This window comes from Mesoplodon densirostris, chromosome 1, assembly GCF_025265405.1.
Source record: "Mesoplodon densirostris isolate mMesDen1 chromosome 1, mMesDen1 primary haplotype, whole genome shotgun sequence".
NCBI classification, from domain to species: domain Eukaryota; kingdom Metazoa; phylum Chordata; class Mammalia; order Artiodactyla; family Ziphiidae; genus Mesoplodon; species Mesoplodon densirostris.
The window spans coordinates 116433656-116453064 of NC_082661.1; positions in this window are offsets into that span (position 1 = coordinate 116433656).

The following is a 19409-nucleotide window of genomic DNA, read 5'->3' on the forward strand; positions in this document are numbered from 1 at the left end:
ATTTATGAATTGCTACTTTTTACCTTTAGTTAAATAACTATATGTTGGAAGCTGGTTCTTGACCAATAATTTGTGTTAAGTTAGTGAGTTCTGCAGTAGATAAGAAACTAAGTCAATCAAAACATAATATTCAGAGGATCAGCTTTTCCTTATGTGAATACAATTTCTTTGTCTCTTCCAGGTAACGTGAGTTCTAGTCAGCCAAAACTGTACCATGTATACACTGGCCTTTCAAATAATTTCCATGTATGCAGGCTTGCTAAACAGTAACTATTTCTTACAATGACTTTCATACACTATATCCTTAAGGATCACCTTCATGGGTAAATTGAAATCTAACATAAAAAACAGATATAAATACAAATATGGGACACTAACTTTTCCTTTATTATGCTTATTAAGTATAATAGAAAAGAAAAAGTTAACTAGATCCATTACATCCAAACAGTATTTACTAGAACCACTCAACCTATCAGCTTTGACAGTTGCCTCATTTTGACAGTGTGACTCATACCACTTTGCTTTTGTTTGGCTCAATAGATTTTACAATGCAGGCACAGTAAAATGTACTTTGTAGTAAGCAACTCCTTGATCTCAGAAGAACTCCGAACAAGTCACTCCTGCTGTGTTAAATAATAATGCCTGTAATTCTTTTTTCTTCCAATACATTTTTGTGGGTTTCTAAAATATAAAATCAAGCTGTGAAATTATATGGATACACAGATCTTCATTTTTGTTTTTTTCGCTATAAAGAGGGCAGGAAAATCTCTCTCCTTTGATTTTTATATATTAAATTTTTTTTTCATTTATGAATTAGATCCCTCTGGCTTGCTCAAAGAATTTTATCTAAACCTCTTTATCACTCATAATAATGTGGAATGTTGGGATGAAAATCACTCAATTAGTTTTTATTTCAATAACTAGAATACATAGAATTGACATTTTTTAAACTTGTGAGCAAGGCATAAACAGAGCCAAGCCCAGACTTTCCCATCAAAATTAATTCTTGATGAAGGCGTCTCTAAGAGAAACTATCTGCACAAAAGAATCGTATAAGCTTTCAAAAACTAAAGGTTTTCAAATTCTTAGGCTCCACTCAAAATCAGGTGAAGCAATCTCATGAATCAAGGTCCAGTAATCTGAACTTAGAAGTAGTTCTTCCCAAAATTCTGATGCTCCTCTTCTTCCCATAAAGGATCCTGCCTTCTAGTGATCATACAATTACCACTTAATCATTCTTTGTCTTCCAGATATACATAGGAAATAAAAAGAGAATTTACAAGCCCAAAACACAATAATACTGGCTTTATCTTTGCCTTTTGTTGTTAACTGTACCAGAATTCTTTATTTCTTCTTCTGGCTTCAAATTACTGTCTCTTGTCCTTTTATTTCATACCGAAGGAATCCCTGCAGCATTTCTTGTTGGGCAGGTCTGCTAGTCACAAACTCCCTCAGCTTGGTTTATCTGAGAATGTCTTAATTTATCCCTCATTGTAAAGGATAGTATAGCCAGATGTAGAATTCTTGGTTGACAGTTGTATTTTTTTTTTCTTCTTTAGCACTTGAAGCACATCATCACACTCCCTTCTGGCCCTTATAGTTTCTGTTCAGAAATCAAACTTTAATCTTTTGAGGGTCCCTTATACTGATGAATTGCTTCTCTCTTGCTGCTTTCAAGATTTTTTGAGGGGCTCTGTCTTTCGATGATTTGATTATAATATGTCTCAGCATGGTTCTCTTCGCATTTATTATTTTTGAAATTTGTAAGCTGCTTGAATATAGGTAGGTATTTGTGTCTTTTATCAAACTTGAGAAGTTTTCTGCCATTATTTCTCAAATGTTCTTTGTGCGCATTTCTCTCTCTCCTTTACTTCTGAGATATGTTTTACGTGTATGTTGTTATGCTAGATGGTGTCACAGAGGTCTCTTAGGCTCGGTTCATTTTACTTCATCCTTTTTTCTTACTGCTCTTCAGAGTAAGTAATTTCAACTTACCTATCTTCAAATTCACAGATTTTTTATTCTACCTATGCAAACCTGCTCTTGATACCCTCTAGTGAGTTTTTCACTTCAATTATTGTACTTGTTCAGCTCCAGATTTTTTATTTAGTTTCTTTTTATATTTAATATCTCTTTATTGAAATTCCCTATTTGTTCATACATCATTCTCCTGGTTTCCTTTAACTCTTTGTCCGTGGTTTCTGTTAGTCTTTGAACATATATAAGATAGTTGATTTAAGTCCCATGTTTATTTCCACAGGGACATTTAAGTTATTTTTTCTCTGATAGCCCTTATTTTTTGTTTCTTTGTATGCTTCCTAATGTTTTGTTGAAAACTTGACCTTTTGGATATTATAATTCAGTAACTCTAAAAGTCAGATAATTTCCCCTCCTCAGGGTTTGTTTTGTTTCTTGCTTTTGCTCTGTGGCTGTTTGTTTCTAAACTATTTTTGTAAAGTCTATATTCTGTGTCATGTGTGGCCTCTGAATTCTCGGTTCCTTAGCTCGTCAGCTAGTGTTTTGACAAAGATTTTCATCAATTCCAGGAGCCAAAAAAAGATGAAGACAGACAGATATATGGAAAAGAAAAAAGAAACCTCCATAGTCCCTGAAAATTGGCTCTGTGCTCAGCCACTTCAACACTTAGCCAGTCTATTTTCTATTTACAAATCTGCCTTAGTTTCAATTCTTACTTTCACTGAGTCCATAGATCAACCAGCCATGGGTGAAAACTTAGTGTCTTTCTGGCCTTTTCTGAACATGTGTACTACTTTGGGCATGCATGTGGCTTTTTAAATTCCCCTGCATACACAAGTGCTTTTAAGTGCCTTAATTTCCCAGACACTTTCTCCCCAACTTTCCCCCCAGGTTTTCAGTGCTTTTATTTTCCTCAACTGCAATATTTTGCCCCAGGTGGCTACATATTGTTTTTTCGTATTATTTTGTTCTCAAGGAATTCTCACCACTTTTTCAACTTTCATCGGTTCTGAGTTAGCTGAAACAAAGACAAACTCTTTGTATCACCCTTTTAAGTAGTCTCCAGACATAGTAGAACAGACAAACATGATTCATTGAACGTAAAGTTGGCTCTTCTCCCTTCAGAACCAGTGACCAGCATCCCATACTAGGAACACAGGCCTCCATCCTCAAGATCACCACTGAGCCAGGGGTGGGGCTGGGGTAGAAGCAAGCACAAAGGTCACAAAGCTTTCCTACTATCTGAAGTTGCCTTTGTGTTGATTCAGCACTATCTTGGTTCCTGTAAACCTCTGAATGCTTTCCAGAGTTCTGACAAAGTTTATTCATAGAATGTTTGCTGGATTTTTTAATCTTTTTATGGAAGGATAGGCCCATGGAGCTACCTAGTCTGCTATTTTCTATGATGTCACCTACCCTGTAGACTTTTAAATCAGAAAACACATTTTTTCTTTTTCATCTCTTGTTTGTGGAAATCAAAACAAAGTAAAATTTTATTATTTTTTTCTGATGCTGGTAAGAAATGGAAGTGATTGAGAGGATCTTTTTCTGTTATGGAAACGTCTATAATGCAGGTTACATCCTGCACTTTGCTCCATTTTTTGTTTGTTTTTAAGTGGAGGGCTATTTGTGAGCTTTTAATTTACCCTCCTCCCTGTCCACCACTTGCCTTATCCCTTATATGATACACACACTATTTAGCCATAAATGGCTATGGATAGGAGCAGTAAGGAAATGTTCCTGATTAGGCCTGGTGGACTACAAAAATGTATTATGCTCTTTTGGAAATATAGTTGCCAAGTTTATTAAAAAAATGAAAGCTATAAAATATGAACCTCCACCATTTTCCTTATTTCCTGTATAAGTTAACCACAGACAGTCTCCTTCTTTCTTTTTAATCTTGGAGAATTGGCTGTACTCTTTATCTTCAAAGTCAACCTCTACCTCTGTTTTTCATCTAGTTACTTCCATTGTTCTCCAGGTTTCAAAACAGTACCTGCTCTTTAAAAAAATTGATCATGTGCTTATGCTGTCCTGGTTGTATGAGTAATAATCAACTACTTAATGTGTATATATGCCTTTCAAAAGTAAGGAAATAATAATCAATCAGAAATATTTTTGTTATTTTATAATTTTATAAAATAAATAATTACTTTTCTCCTAGTACACTCTAAAGCATTAAGAGAGTAACTCAGATTTTTCTTTTAAGTAAGTTTTAGAAGTCTGAATTTGTCTTTTTGAGTCATTGTAGCAAAAACTTTAATAAATTTTAATCGAAATTTTATTATTCTTAAATGTTGGATAAAAATCCTTTAAAACTGAGCTTACCTCATTACAGAAGGAATTAGCTCTGCCCTGAATTTTGCTTTTTTTAAAAAATTTAATTTTATTTATTTTTTTATACAGCAAGTTCTTACAGGTTATCCATTTTATACATATTAGTGTATATATGTCAATCCCAATGAATTCTGCTTTTTGACTTAAATAAAAATGTATTATTGTCTAAAATTATAGGTGATCTGATTATGTTTTATTTACTTAGTTTTTAAAATCTTAGGAGAACAATACATTTTAAAAATAATCAGTCTATCACTGTAAATAATAAAATTATATCTTCATTTTAAAAGTATCTAATTCTTAAAATTATCATATATTCACAGTTTTGTAAAATATGGGGCATATTTAATAATGTATTATAGGATATTTAAATTAATTTTAAGCACTGAAATAAATAAAATCGATTATTATTAACAAATGTTTATATCAACCAAAATATTTATAATTTCTCATAGTACTATTGAATTTGTAATAAAATTAAAGAATATTTATGCATATATGCAATCATATATATCATTTATACACACATGTAACATATATATACACACAGGATACTTTATTAATCAACACATTTACTACTATACATGAGTTAGTAATTATTTCTTAGTTTGATTTGTTAAATATTTCTAGTATTTTCTATTTCTTAGACAGAATAAATTATAATTTATTTACTTCATTATTAAAATAGTCTTTCAGGAATTGTGTAAAGTCCTGGGACACAGAAAATAAATATGAAACCTAATGTTCATTCTAATATTAGTTACCTGACATTATGGATACATTATGGATCTATTGCTGCTAATTTGGATGTGCTTTTCAGTACTAGTTTATTATTTCAGTTTGAAATATGTGAGGGTTATACAGTTACCATATTTTAAAGCTCCTTCATATCGTATTTATCAAATGGATTTTGTAGCCTTGAGAAAGGTCATTAGAAGTCAGGATAATTCTTAGCTCTATATGGAAACCAAGATCTTCCAAACTAAATATACTAATTAGGATTAAATTGTTAATATATACCTCAACCATCCTCCTTTAAACAGTGTTTTGAAAAGAATGAAAGAAAAAAGCACACTATACATTTAAAATCTGAAATATTATCTTTTTACCTTAAACTACATGTTTAAGATACACTTTTTTTTGAAGTAAGACTCTTATGAGGGAATTGTCCCAGTGCAAAAAATATATCTAAATATGGGAAGAAAATATGGATCAAAACCTTTAATATTAATAATCTATGCCATCAAGAAAGCCTATTTTTGTTTGCAGATATTGCTATGAACAAATGCAAGGGTACGTTGTACAGTCTTTTCTGAGTTTTCACTGAGCTTGGTTAGGAATTGCAGAGGATGGCTAGTGTCACTTCACATGTATTTTTTGTTTGGTATAATCTATTGATGATTGTGAATAGAGTTATCAGTAACAACTCTTTCCCCAGGGATAAACTAAGCGAACAACAAAACATGATAAACGGTGATCAAGGTTAAATGAACTCACCAGCATTGCACCGAAAGTTCCTCTGAAGCCAAATCACTAAGTGCCAAGTGCCAATACCTGATTGAAATCTGGAGAAGGCCTGCAGGGGCTGGCTGAGCAGGGATACCTGGTGCTGAGATAAGTGGAGCCCTGGAAAGAGAGGGAGACAGATTAGCATTTAGAACCGTGGTACTCAATTCTGTCAATGTGACTGTTAACAAGGATTACTCAAGAACACAGCAGAGAAAACTACTGCAGTGAAAAGGATTAGAAACGTTATTGCAGCCAGCCTCCTGCCACTTTTACCTAATGCATCTGCCATCAGTAGTCTTATTCAATGTCTTTGAGAATTCTATTTCTATTTCTAATATTTTAGAAAATTCTTATTTCAAGGTCATTTAATTTTTTTCTAAAGAAGTGTAATGTTTAGCCATATTTTACTATTTTCCAGGTTCAGGTAAATTTGAGTAAATAGTTCACATCATTTGTATATGTTACAAGGAAAATTTTGAGATTGCTGTGTATTTTGACAACTGAAGTGTTTTTTAATTAAAAAATAATCAAATTCTTGAAATTTCATTTTTTGAGAAGATATCAGCTGATGCTTAGAAAGTATCTAATTCAGTCTCAAACATGGTGTGAAAATTCTATATTATCTCAGACAAGTGGCAATCCAAATTCTACCTAAACATATTCAGAGACAGAAAAATCAAGGATTAAGTGGGCAGTACATTACTTCTTCAGAAAGCTCTACATTTTAGAAGATTCTACTGTACTGAGTCAAAATTTAAGTTCCTATAATCCCTACTCATTGATGTTAGTTCTGCCCTCTAGAGTTAAAAGAGAAACTCACTTCTACGTATGTATCTGCAAATACTGAAACAATTGTCCTGACTATTCTTTCTTATAGGCCTAATAGAATTACATTTTTTTGTTTTTTTTTAACTTATTTTTTGTAATTTGTATGCCATGGCTTATAGTTTCATCATTTACACATGTATGTGCCAAAAATATTGTTTACTTTTGCTTTAACTTTATACAAAACCATCTAACTATGTGAAATATTCTGGCACTTTACTTTCATGAATTATACATCTCTAAGGTTCTTCTATATTGGTTAAATGTAATTTTAGTTATTACATTTTCCTTGCTGTATAATATTAAATCATATGAATACACAACATCTTGCTGTTTTCGTTATATTTTGCAGTTATGAGAACAGTTTTCAAGTTTTTCGCACTTATGCAGAGTGGTTCTGTATATCTTAGTACACTTTGCAAGGCTTCCTACTTGATATAAATCTAGAAGTGTAATGTGTAATTGCTAGGCCTTTGGCGAAGCCAATGTTCAGTGAATATTGGTTTTGAGCTTTCATACGGAGTGTTATCCATTATCAGCTGCTGACGGTTAAACCAAGAGTGCTTCAGTTTTTCTATTTCTGTATTTCAAAATAAGTATAATAATGTATATAAAATTTAGGGGAAAATGCCCACGGGAATGACACAACATTATAAGCCATCATTCTACATTTTTAAGAAAATGGGGACTCTTTTATGGTAGAAAGGCTTCTTTTGAATAATACTTAACTGACATGATAATCTGTTATCAAAGTAAGAAAAGAGCCACAAAATAATTTCTTCAAAACATGCTGGGACGAAGTGAGAGATTGGCATGGACTTACAAATACTACCAAATGTAAAATAGATAGCTAGTGGGAAGCAGCTGCATAGCACAGGAAGATCAGCTAGGTGGTTTGTGACCACCTAGAGGGGTGGGATAGGGAGGGTGGGAGGGAGATGCAAGAGGGAGGAGACATGGTGATATATGTATATGTATAGCTGATGCACTTTGTTATAAAGCAGAAACTAACACACCACTGTAAAGCAATTAAACTCCAATAAAGATGTTAAAAGAATGCTGAAATTGAAAAGGTTAAAGGATACTAAGCTATGGGGATCAGGATCTTATGCGATCTCCTTCATGCACATTTATTCTCCTTTACATTGTTCTTTTCTTTCCTGAGAAATTTTCCACTTACTGCTATGTTTCCTCCCCTTACTGTCTAATCAATAATTTATTAAAAGCCAGTGAATAGAATGAGGTTAAAGACAAAGTTCTTTATTAGATGCCCTCATGTTGATATCAATCTATCATTAATATCCTAAAGACATTGATAGGAACAGAATCTATTTATAGGAACTGTCTATTAAATTAGCTAAGCACATTGTAAGAGAAACAATACTTTGAATTTTTTCCAATGAGGAATCTAACAAATGGTCTAGCTAAATTCAGCATTCATTATATTAAAAATGGAGTCATGATTTCCAAGTCCAATACCTAAAAATTGAATGTTTTGGAGTATTTGTTCTTAAGGAACACATTTTGCATCCTTGGACCTTCACTTAACTAGATACATGAATAAAACTTCTAATAAATCATTATATTTCTTATGAATTGGAGTAACAATTTTCAATTGTAAGAAAATTTCAAAACTTTCTTAATTTTGAAATTCTGGACACCTATCAACTTGTCTTCTAATATCTCTTACTTTATTCAAGATTTACATAGATTGTCAGCAACCATTTATCAAGCTGATCTAAAACATTGTTTAAGGTTGGAATTAAATCACAGGGGAAAGATTATTTGAAATGGTTACGGCAATTCAAAATAAATTAATTAATTCATCTCCTATGTTGGTCCTTCTTTTTGGTCCTATGGTAAAAGATGTGTATGCAGTAACAGTACAAGGTCTCCATCTCTGAGATATTTTATTAAGTGAAAAAAGGGAGTATAACATGTAGAATGGGATATATACATTTATAAACACAAATATGCATTGATTATAATAGTGTCTCATTGACTACCTTTTGAGAAGAGCTGAGAATCTCAAGAGAATGTTTAAACATTTGAATTCTTCATGAAAGAATGAGAAATTTATAATTGAATGTTAATTGTTATAAACTCCATTTCCACATTAAATTTAAATGTAAAATGGTATTTGGATAATTTAGAAGTGCTCAGAAAGCAAGTTAACAAATTGAGGATAGGACTATAAAAAGCAAAGTACATAGAATTTTATGGAAAAATGAGAAAAAAATAGGATAGACCAAAACAGATTCATCTGAGTTAAGTTTAGAATCAAGAGGAAATAATCAGCTTTTAAAATAAGGTGATGCATTTTCTTTACTTTTAGATGAATCCATATTTATGGAGTTAAATATAAAATAAGATGCAGTTTTGGTAGCTGCTTCAGAACTAAAAATAAGAAGATCCTAGGACTTACATGGCAGTCCTGTAGTTAAGACTCTGTGCTCCCAATGCAGGGGGCACAGGTTTGATCCCTGGTCAGGGAACTAAAATCCCGCATGTTGCAAGGCATGGCCTAAATAAATAAAATTAGAAAAAAAAAGAAAAAAAGAGAAGATCTTGCACTCCAATATTCACAGCAGTGTTATTTACAATAGCCAATAATGTAAGCAATCCAAGTATCCATCAACAGATGAATGGATAAAGAAGATGTGGTATATATATGTATACACAGTATATGTATACCAACATATAATGGGATATTACTCAGCTATAAAAAGAATGAAATTCTGCCATGTGCAAAAAATTGGATGGACCTAGAAAGTATTAAGCTTAATGAAACAAGTCAGACAAAGAAAGACAAATACCATGTGTCATTACTTACATGTAAAATCTAAAAAATAAAACAAACGAATGTATATAACAAGACAAAAACAGACTCACAGATATAGAGAACAAACTAGTGGATACCAGTGGGGAGAGCGAAGGAGGGCGGGGCAAGATAGGGGTATGGGATTAAGAGATACAAACCACTATGTATAAAATGGATAAGCAACAAGAATATACTGTACAGCACAGGGATATATAGCTGTTATTTCGTAATAACTTTAAATGGAATATAGTATAATCTATAAAAATATTGAACCACTATGTCGTACATCTGAAACTAATATAATATTGTAAATCAACTATACTTCAATTTAAAAAACCCAGAAAATCCCAAGATATAGGTAGGGTTTTAGAAGAAATGTCTATTACACTGAGAAACTAATTAAATATGTATGTTTACTATCTTATGCACATTGGAATTGTTATAATAGGACTGATTATTAATAATAGGAAATATTCTCTCAGTGGTCTCTATAAGCACCTTTTTAAAAACTGCATTACTTCTTCAGCATCATTAAATTTTTTGCTTTTTTACATACATGTTATACTCTCCTTTTAGTACCTATTTTCATGTTAAAATGTAAGGCTTATCAGACAATTATTTTCAAGTATGCCAAAATCAATCAATACAATTTTTTATTTATTTGTGTGTCTAGTCTTATTAAATCTAAATATTCCTAGGTAGAAAAAATGTACATAATGAATGGCTATAAATAGTAACCATAATTATGTTTTTAATGTTATTTTTAAATTTGCCATTAAGAATATCTTTAAACCAATTAAACATCATCCAATTTTTAAACAAATCATGCTTTCTTATTGTTTTTATTTTATCATTATAAAGGTACTCACAAGAAAACTTCAAATTCTTTTAATTTTCTCAAACATTGATAATTCAAATAGTTATTTAAAACAAAAGGTACATTGAAACTACTAAGCTACAAACTTAACCAGGAACTTCCTACTCTGATAGTCCATTCTTCATTCATTGTTTTAAAATAAATATTGAGGATTTGTTTTTGTAAGGCACTATGTTTGGCAATTGCAGAATAAAATAATGACTCTTAATGTCTTTGCCATTACAGGCTAAGATGAGAAAAATGTACCCAAATAATAACAATACACCACAGAATGATTCATTTAAAAGTAGTAAAAATTAGAAATTCTACCACAAATCAAAGGTGATTAAGCATGGAAAAAATAATCAGTATTTAACAGTACATGAAATAAAGAACAATTCATTTAACACTAAAACCCTACAGTGCGTAATTTGATGCCCTTTCGATTTTTAAAGCTATTAAATGCCTTGAAATTGCTTAAGTTCATCATAGCAAATGTTAATTATCATTATGCCACATAAATACAAGACTAGGCTTTGGAATGAGATTCAGTTTTGGTTTTGTCTTTGTCAACTGTGTAACCACTCAGGAAATTAGATATTGTTTTTACTATTCCTGTTACTAATGGTAATTAAACATAATGCAATTTCAGTCCATACAACTTTGGAGAAGATAGAGTTTGCCTGCATAGCTCAAGGCATAAGAACATCAATTTTTAAAATTAATATGGATTATATAACTATACATTGCTGATGCATTTTAATGCACAAGAAATAACTTTTATATATTTCATGAAATGTATTATTAATCTTTTGAAACATGGTGGTGATCATCAATATTTTTTGTCACTCTCTATTTTGAAATATTGGCAGGCTGACATTAAATATGCCTTTCCTATATATTACCATTAAGTACCATCACCTCTATGGATATTTCTCTCTCTCATATTGGGGAAAAGAAACTAATTTATATTCTTCCATTTTTATCTTCTGCCTATATATGCAATACTACTCATTTGAGAAACTCACTATTTTTGCATTTTAGTGGCCAAGTAAAATCAACCATAGCTCTGTAAAACTGCTTTCTTTGCAGATATTTCCACCCCCCTCCTGAAAATTTTCAGTAAGCATATAAGGGTTTTTTTTTAAAAAAACATTGTCTTAGGGTTTTTTGGATGTTTTTTTTTTCATTATTTTATTTATTTATTTATTTTTGGCTGCATTGGGTCTTTGTTGCTGCTCGCGGGCTCTCTCTAGTTGCAGCGAGCGGGGGCCCCTCTTCGTTGTGGTGCATGGGCTTCTCATTGTGGTGGCTTCTCTTGTTGCAGAGCACGGGCTTCAGGTGCATGGGCTTCAGTAGTTGTGGCACGTGGGCTCAGTAGTTGTGGTTCGGGGGCTCTAGCGTGCAGGCTCAGTAGCTGTGGCACACGGTCTTAGTTGCTCCACGGTATGTGGGATCTTCCCGGACCAGGGCTCGAACCTGTGTCCCCTGCATTGGCAGGCAGATTCTTAACCACTGTGCCACCAGGGAAGCCCAAGCCTTTTAAAAAATATATATTTCTGTGGAAGGAGAATATTTCTGCTGGTAATAAATGAATCTAACGTGGCGTTTCCCTACGTGACCTGCTGCATATAAAGCACCTCTGGATTTCCAAGGCAAGGGAGATAAGAAAGACAACAAGGAAAGAGCAAGAGAGAAAGGAGAGAGTGACTGCTGACCACCTGCTCTTAACCTTGTTTTTTCTTCTAAATTAAGAACAGTCAGATTATTCTTTAATTCATTGCAACATCACTAAGAGATCATCTATTTCTTCTATTAATATGTTCTCCTGACAAAACACTTTATCCCAAAACTGTAAGTGACAGAAATTTATTTAAAGACTATTGAGTTAATATCTTAGAAAAGGAGATCAAATGTCCTTTCCTTTCATCTGAAAGTATTGCCTTTTGGATCTATTAAAGGCAAAGGAATATTTGAATTTAATTATCTCTGCAGAAAGGTTAATATCACAACTTTGTTTCTTTTTTTTCTTCTTCTTTTTTTTTGTTTGATTCTTTTTCCTTTATCCTCTTTTAAAGATGCATGAATTTGTTCTGTAAGCATGATAAGCCTTGGAGACAATCAAATCTGTAGCTGAATCTGACTTTACTATTCTAACCATTGTGACACCTCAAGAGGTTGTCTAAAATTCTAGTTTAGATAAATGCCTTGCTAATAAAATAGTTGTAGTGAAAATTTTACAAACATGCTGCTTCAAGGTTAAGAATAAAAAGAGTGTTTTTCTTCTAGCACATTATGACCTCTATTCAAATGAAAATATCTGAAAAGAGTAAAACTCACTGTTACCAGATTTTTGATAGAATGATCCAAATATTGATCCAAATGTTTCTAAAGTTATTTTTAGAAACATCGATAAATGTAATCTTCGAGCAACAACAAATCACTACTGCAGACAAGCATGCTTTTTTTTCTTTTGTTATTTTCCTATAACCATACAAATGTCCCTTTTATTTTTAGCTGCTGAGTAAGAAATTTCTTAAAGAAATGTCACATCTCTCTTCCCCACAGTGGTGAAATATATGTTTTTCTCTCATTGATGATATTTTCACAGCACGTTTATTAAATTCAGAATGTAAAACAGGTAAAATGAAAACATTAATTCAGTAAATCTCAGGTAGGTGTGACTAAATAATTTAAAAGTCAAGTAATGCAACACATTTAAAATAATACATTCTTTAACTTCCCAACTCAAAAATATTTAGTGAGCACATGTTATTGACTGATACTGGAAAACTCAAGGGGGTATAAGGATGAATTAGATATAGCTGAGACTTGAAGTGACAGACAGGTACGAACACTATGAAAATAACTCAAAGTGTTACAGGGGCTCTGATGAAAGTATCTAGAGTGTAGTATATTAATGAAGGGAGTAGAAATCAGGAAAAAGCTATACTCTAGGAGAAGGGAAAGAAACACTTGTGAAGGCCACACTGCAAAGACACAGTCCCACTAAAGACTGACTTAATTAGGATATAGGACACTCCCACCTATAGCCCCCACAAACTGCCAGCCCACCAGCACACCTCCAGCACAGAAAGAGTGAGCTAAAGATGAATGATATACATGGTACAGACTTCCTTTGCAGAGCAGTAAAACTGGAATCCATAAAACCAACAGGAGAGACAAAAACAAGGACCTTAGAAAAAAATTGACATCTCTGGCACCTATAGCTCTGATAACATTAAACACAGCCAAACATCTAGCCAGATGAATATAAATCTGCCTCACATTGGAGGCCTATTTACCTGATTACCTTTTGACTGTGCTCTGTAGTCTGGGAGTCATAATCTGCAAACTATATTTCTATCTTTGCCAGGTGTGTTTCTCATAGGTAGTGCCAGTAGAGCACCAGTGGGAGACTAGAAAACAGGAGAGGGAAGAAAGGACTTGCTCCTCCATATTTGCCATCTGATTCTGCGAGCTTGTCCCAGTAGGAGAGATTGGTTCCAGTTAGATTCTTACACCGAGCACTTCCAGAACCAGTCTCAGAAGTACCAGAAGATGGGCAACACCCTATCAGTAGACCTACAGGTTTCCACTTCTGAGCTCCTGAATTATCAGCAGAGATCTGAGTTTCTGGTCTGCACTGGCTTTCCCCTAACCATCCCTATTCTGATAATCCTAAACTTTTCCCACTGTATTACCTCAATATAGACTTTTTGCTGTATTAGATCAACAAGCTATCTCCTTATACCCAATCCCCTCTGTGGCACATCTGGCGTAGTTTATATTTTTCTGACTGTGCCTTGACTGATACATCTTCTAAAAATTGAGAAGAGCAACAACCCAACAGAGCTACAGAGAAAGATATGAACAAACAAGTCATAGAAAAAGAAACACAAATAATGCTTAAACAAATACAAAAATGCCATTTATAGCAAGGCAATGCAACTAATATTACCATTAGCTGAAATTCCTTATTTAGCAGAATGTTAAAAATCTGAAATTTTGAAAATATATACTATATAGGAGGTTGTGAATCAATAATATCCTTATGCATTTCTGGTAAAAATGCAAAATGTAACAACCTCTTTGGAGAGCAGTTTGGCATTTTCTACCAGCGTTATCTAAGAATTTACCCTTTAATCAAGGAATCCCACTTCTAACAATCTATTCCGAAATTACTGTGGCACAAATATGAAAAGACTAATGAACAAAAATGTTCTCTGCAACTCTACTGGTAATAGTAAAAGTCTTGAAAAATACCCAAACACCCATAGGGAAACAATTGAATAGATATGATGTATCCATGTAATATACTGTTTTATAGCTACTAAAAGAAAAAAGTTCACTAAATATGGCTATATATTATTTCCAAGATATATTGCCCAAAAAAGCAAAACAATATATTCAGAAGACTGCCTGTGTGAACTCTACTGTAAAAAATAAGTTATACATAAATATATGTATATAAATTTATGTTGTCTGAAAAGAACAATGAACACAAAACCCAAAATGAAATGCATAAACCAACTGCATACATATAGGAGCAGGGATGAAAAAGAGATAAGAGGATGTTTTTCAGTGTAACGACTTGTATAGGTTTTATTCTAAACCATGCTAGCTTTACAGAGTTAAAAAAGACACAATTATATCCAAAAGGAAAACAAAGCAATTCTATCTCTCATTGTGGCATAACCACTCACAATTACTTTGATGATGTTAAAAGAGTATTTGGACTGTAAATGCTAAGTAGGATATATCCTAAGAAAAATATGACAAAAACCTTAAAGTGTATTGAGTAGTTGTATTCTTAATAATAATTTTGATGTCATTATTTAAAAACTACCATGTATTATGTGTGTTCATATACTGTGGGTGTGTATAAGAAAAATAATTTTAAAAGATTACATAACAAGTCATGCTTTCTTAAATCTAAATAGGAAATGTCAGTATGAACTCCTGATCCATTTTTCTGACAAACATCATTTGTTTTACCTATTTCTGTCACTGAAAAACATGAGAAGCAATTAATTATTTAGTCACAATAAGCAACACCAGCACCAAGGCTGTGATCTTTAAATAACATTTCCCACTAAAACGAACGGAGACTCCTTGGGGAAAGAGTGGCTGGTTAACAAATCTGGATCAGGAAATACAAAAATGAGCCAGCCAGAGAGCAGGAGGCTACCAAGACTACTAAGATAATGGGATAAATGAACTTAGACAACAATCAATACTGGCTGCAAAAGAGCACTGCTTGAAAGCTTGATGGAGAACATTATAATGGTCAGAGAAAGCTGGCAACACCTCAACCCATTCATAAACTGTAACATCATTAAAAATAGGATAGCCACATGTTGCTTCATGGTGACAATAGAGAGTATATTGCATCATTTATGCAGTATTTTCCAGAAGACTTAAACCTGAATTTAATCAAGACTTGATCCAAATACCATGTTACAAGAAGCACTAGGGAAAAAGAAACACGTTAAAGTCCATCATAAGGATGTGATTAAGTCAAGTTCAAAATGTGGGGATATTGTTGAGAGATATTTCTAATATGTATATGTATATGTATAAAACAATCAGGCAATCCTGAATATATCTGTATATATATGTATAAAGTATATATTCCTATGTATAAATTACATATTGTTTATACAACATATGGTTTTTATACCAAATAATAAAATTCTTCATAGAAATGATAAACACCAATTTATTATATTATTACTTCTGAGAAGAAAGAAAAATCTTAGGAAGGATTATTCACTGAACTTTACTTACATATTAATTTTTTTCTATATCTGAATATAGAAATATAGAAATATAGAAAAACTATATCTGAATATTATCTGTCCCCAATTTTAGGATTCAAGAGAAGGAATTATTCTATGTGTTACTATCTAAGCTTTGTGGTATATTTAAACCTTAGGGATGCAAATGACTTTGCATCAATATGCCATAAACTATGTAAATTAGCTAATGTGAGATTTTTAATTTTGCAATTTTAGAATTTCCCCAACTCCACAGGGCTTCTTCTCCAAGCTTCTAGATTCTGCTAAAAGGGTTCTGGAGAAAATTTTCTTGGTTCTCCCAGATTTAGAAATAATAGTTCCTTCTTATACTTCCTATCTCTGTTTTGCAGAGCTGCTTTTTCACCTCTCCAATATGTTTAACAAATTATTTGTATTAAACCTTACATGTTTACTAAAACACTTGTGTGGTTTCTGTTTTCCTCACTGGATCCAGGGATACAATATTGACAACAATAAGACTATAATCAAAAGATTGTTACATGGGTTAAAATGATATAATAAATATAAAATACTCAGAAAGGTCCTTATCACAGAGTAAATTACGTAAATGTATTTGATTTTTTTTAAAAGTATGGTTTGATCTGCTTCTCCAAGTATTTTGATTAAAATAGAAAGACTACAAGTAAATAGTATTGGGGAGAAAAATTTGCTACTCCAAAATGTGTCTCTTTGGCATGATTAATTTAGGCTGATTATTTTAAGTCCCCAAAGACTCAGGAAGAAACTTTGACCTTCCCCCTAACTGTCTAAAAGAATGTAGACAGAGTACCTGTCCCAGGAAGGCAGGTATCATCATAGGTAACTACAGCATGAACTAGGCCTGTGAAGGGGTGGGGGAGTGCGGGACCTACTGAGCAAAGTGTTTGCCAAAATTCCTCTCTGTGTCCCTTGTCTCTGCATGAACCAGCAAATGTTTCTCTACCAAACATTTACTTTTTCATCTCCATGTGAATTGCCCTTCTCCTCTCTGAATTCCCAAACCACTACCCCCAACATCCTCTTTTGTCTTTAGCTGAAGATGGTATTTAAAGTGAGGGTTTCATAAATTTTGGAGATTAATCCTTTGTCAGTTGCTTCATTTGCAAATATTTTCTCCCATTCTGAGGGTTGTCTTTTGGTCTTGCAGCTCAATAGCAAAAAAAACCAAACAAACAACCCAATCCAAAAATGGGCAGAAGACCTAAATAGACATTTCTCCAAAGAAGATATACAGACTGCCAACAAACACATGAAAGAATGCTCAACATCATTAATTATTAGAGAAATGCAAGTCAAAACTACAATGAGATATCATCTCACACCAGTCAGAATGGCCATCATCAAAAAATCTAGAAACAATAAATGCTGGAGAGGTTGTGGAGAAAAGGGAACACTCTTGCACTGCTGGTGGGAATGTGAATTGGTACAGCCACTATGAAGAACAGTATGGAGGTTCCTTAAAAAACCACAAATAGAAATACCATATGACCCAGCAATCCCACTACTGGGCATATACCCTGAGAAAACCATAATTCAAAAAGAGTCATGTACCAAAATGTTCATTGCAGCTCTATTTACAAGAGCCCAGAGATGGAAACAACCTAAGTGTCCATCATCGGATGAACGGATAAAGAAGATGTGGCACATATATACAATGGAATATTACTCAGCCATAAAAAGAAATGAAATTGAGCTAGAGTCTGTCATACAGAGTGAAGTAAGTCAGAAAGAGAAAGACAAATACCGTATGCTAACACATATATATGAAATTTAAGAAAAAAAATGTCATGAGAACCTAGGGGTAAAACAGGAATAAAGACACAGACCTACTTGAGAATGCACTTGAGGATATGGGGAGGGGGAAGGGTAAGCTGTGACAAAGCAAGAGAGAAGCATGGACATATATACACTACCAAACGTAAGGTAGATAGCTAGTGGGAAGCAGCCGCATAGCACAGGGAGATCAGCTCGGTGCTTTGTGACCACCTGGAGGGGTGGGATAGGGAGGGTGGGAGGGAGGGAGACGCAAGAGGGAAGGGATATGGGAACAGATGTATATGTATAACTGATTCACTCTGTTATAAAGCAGAAACTAATACACCATTATGAAGCAATTATACTCCAATAAAGTTGAAAAAATAAATAAATAAATAAAAAATAAAGTGAGGGTTTCAGCTGTTTTGGTGAGTTACTCAGTTTCTCATGTATGCATGTTATTATACTTTGATTTTCTCCTGTTAATCTATCTCATGTCAATTTAATTCTTAGACCAGCCAGAAGAAACCTAGAAGTGTAGAGGAAATTTTCTTTTTCCCCAACAATAGACATTTCCAAAAATTATTTTTTAAACTATTAACATTGATATGCATCTTCTTTTTAATTCAGATATTACTAAGGTACATAGTTATATGATATCCTTATAAGAAGAAATTTGTTTTACCTATGTAATTGATCAGTTATTGTAATTAAATAGACGAATAAAACTAATACAAAAGATTGCCAGAATTTGTTTTGATTGATCAGTTTGATTGCATTAACTGATTTCTGTGTGTGTGCTGACTTGTTGGTTTAGGTAGTGTGTACATAAAATCTTCATTGTTTATTGTATTGAGTAATATTTTTTAGTGTTCCTGATAAAAAATAATTTGAACACCAACAAATTTATAAGACTTATAATGTCATTTATTTGAAATATTACAGTATATGTAAAATTTCAGACATATTAAATTTATTACGGCAGTTTCTACTTTATAGAGATTAATTATAATCCACTGAAAAGCCAAAGTTTACCAGCATTTATCCAGATGAATTAAGAATGCTGTTGTTATAGCTTTTGCACAGCAAAGGAAACCATAAAAGATATGAAAAGATGACTTACAAAATGGGAGAAAATATTTGCAAACAATGAGACTGACAAGGGATTAATTTCCAAAAAATACAAACATCTCATACAATTCATCAACAACAAAAAAACAACCCAATCGAAAAATGGGCAGAAAACCTAAATAGACATTTTTCCAAAGAATTACAAATAGCCAATAGGCACATGAGAAGATGCTCAACATCAGTAATTACTAGAGAAATGCATATCAAAACTACAATGACGTACTGCCTCACATCCGTCAGAATGGCCATCGTTTAAAAACTCTACAAATAACAAATGCTGGAGAGGATGTGGAGAAAGGGAACCCCCTTACACTATTGGTGGGAATGTAAGTTGGTGGAGCCACAATGGAAAACAGCATGGAGGTTCCTCAGAAAACTAAAAATAGAATTACCATAT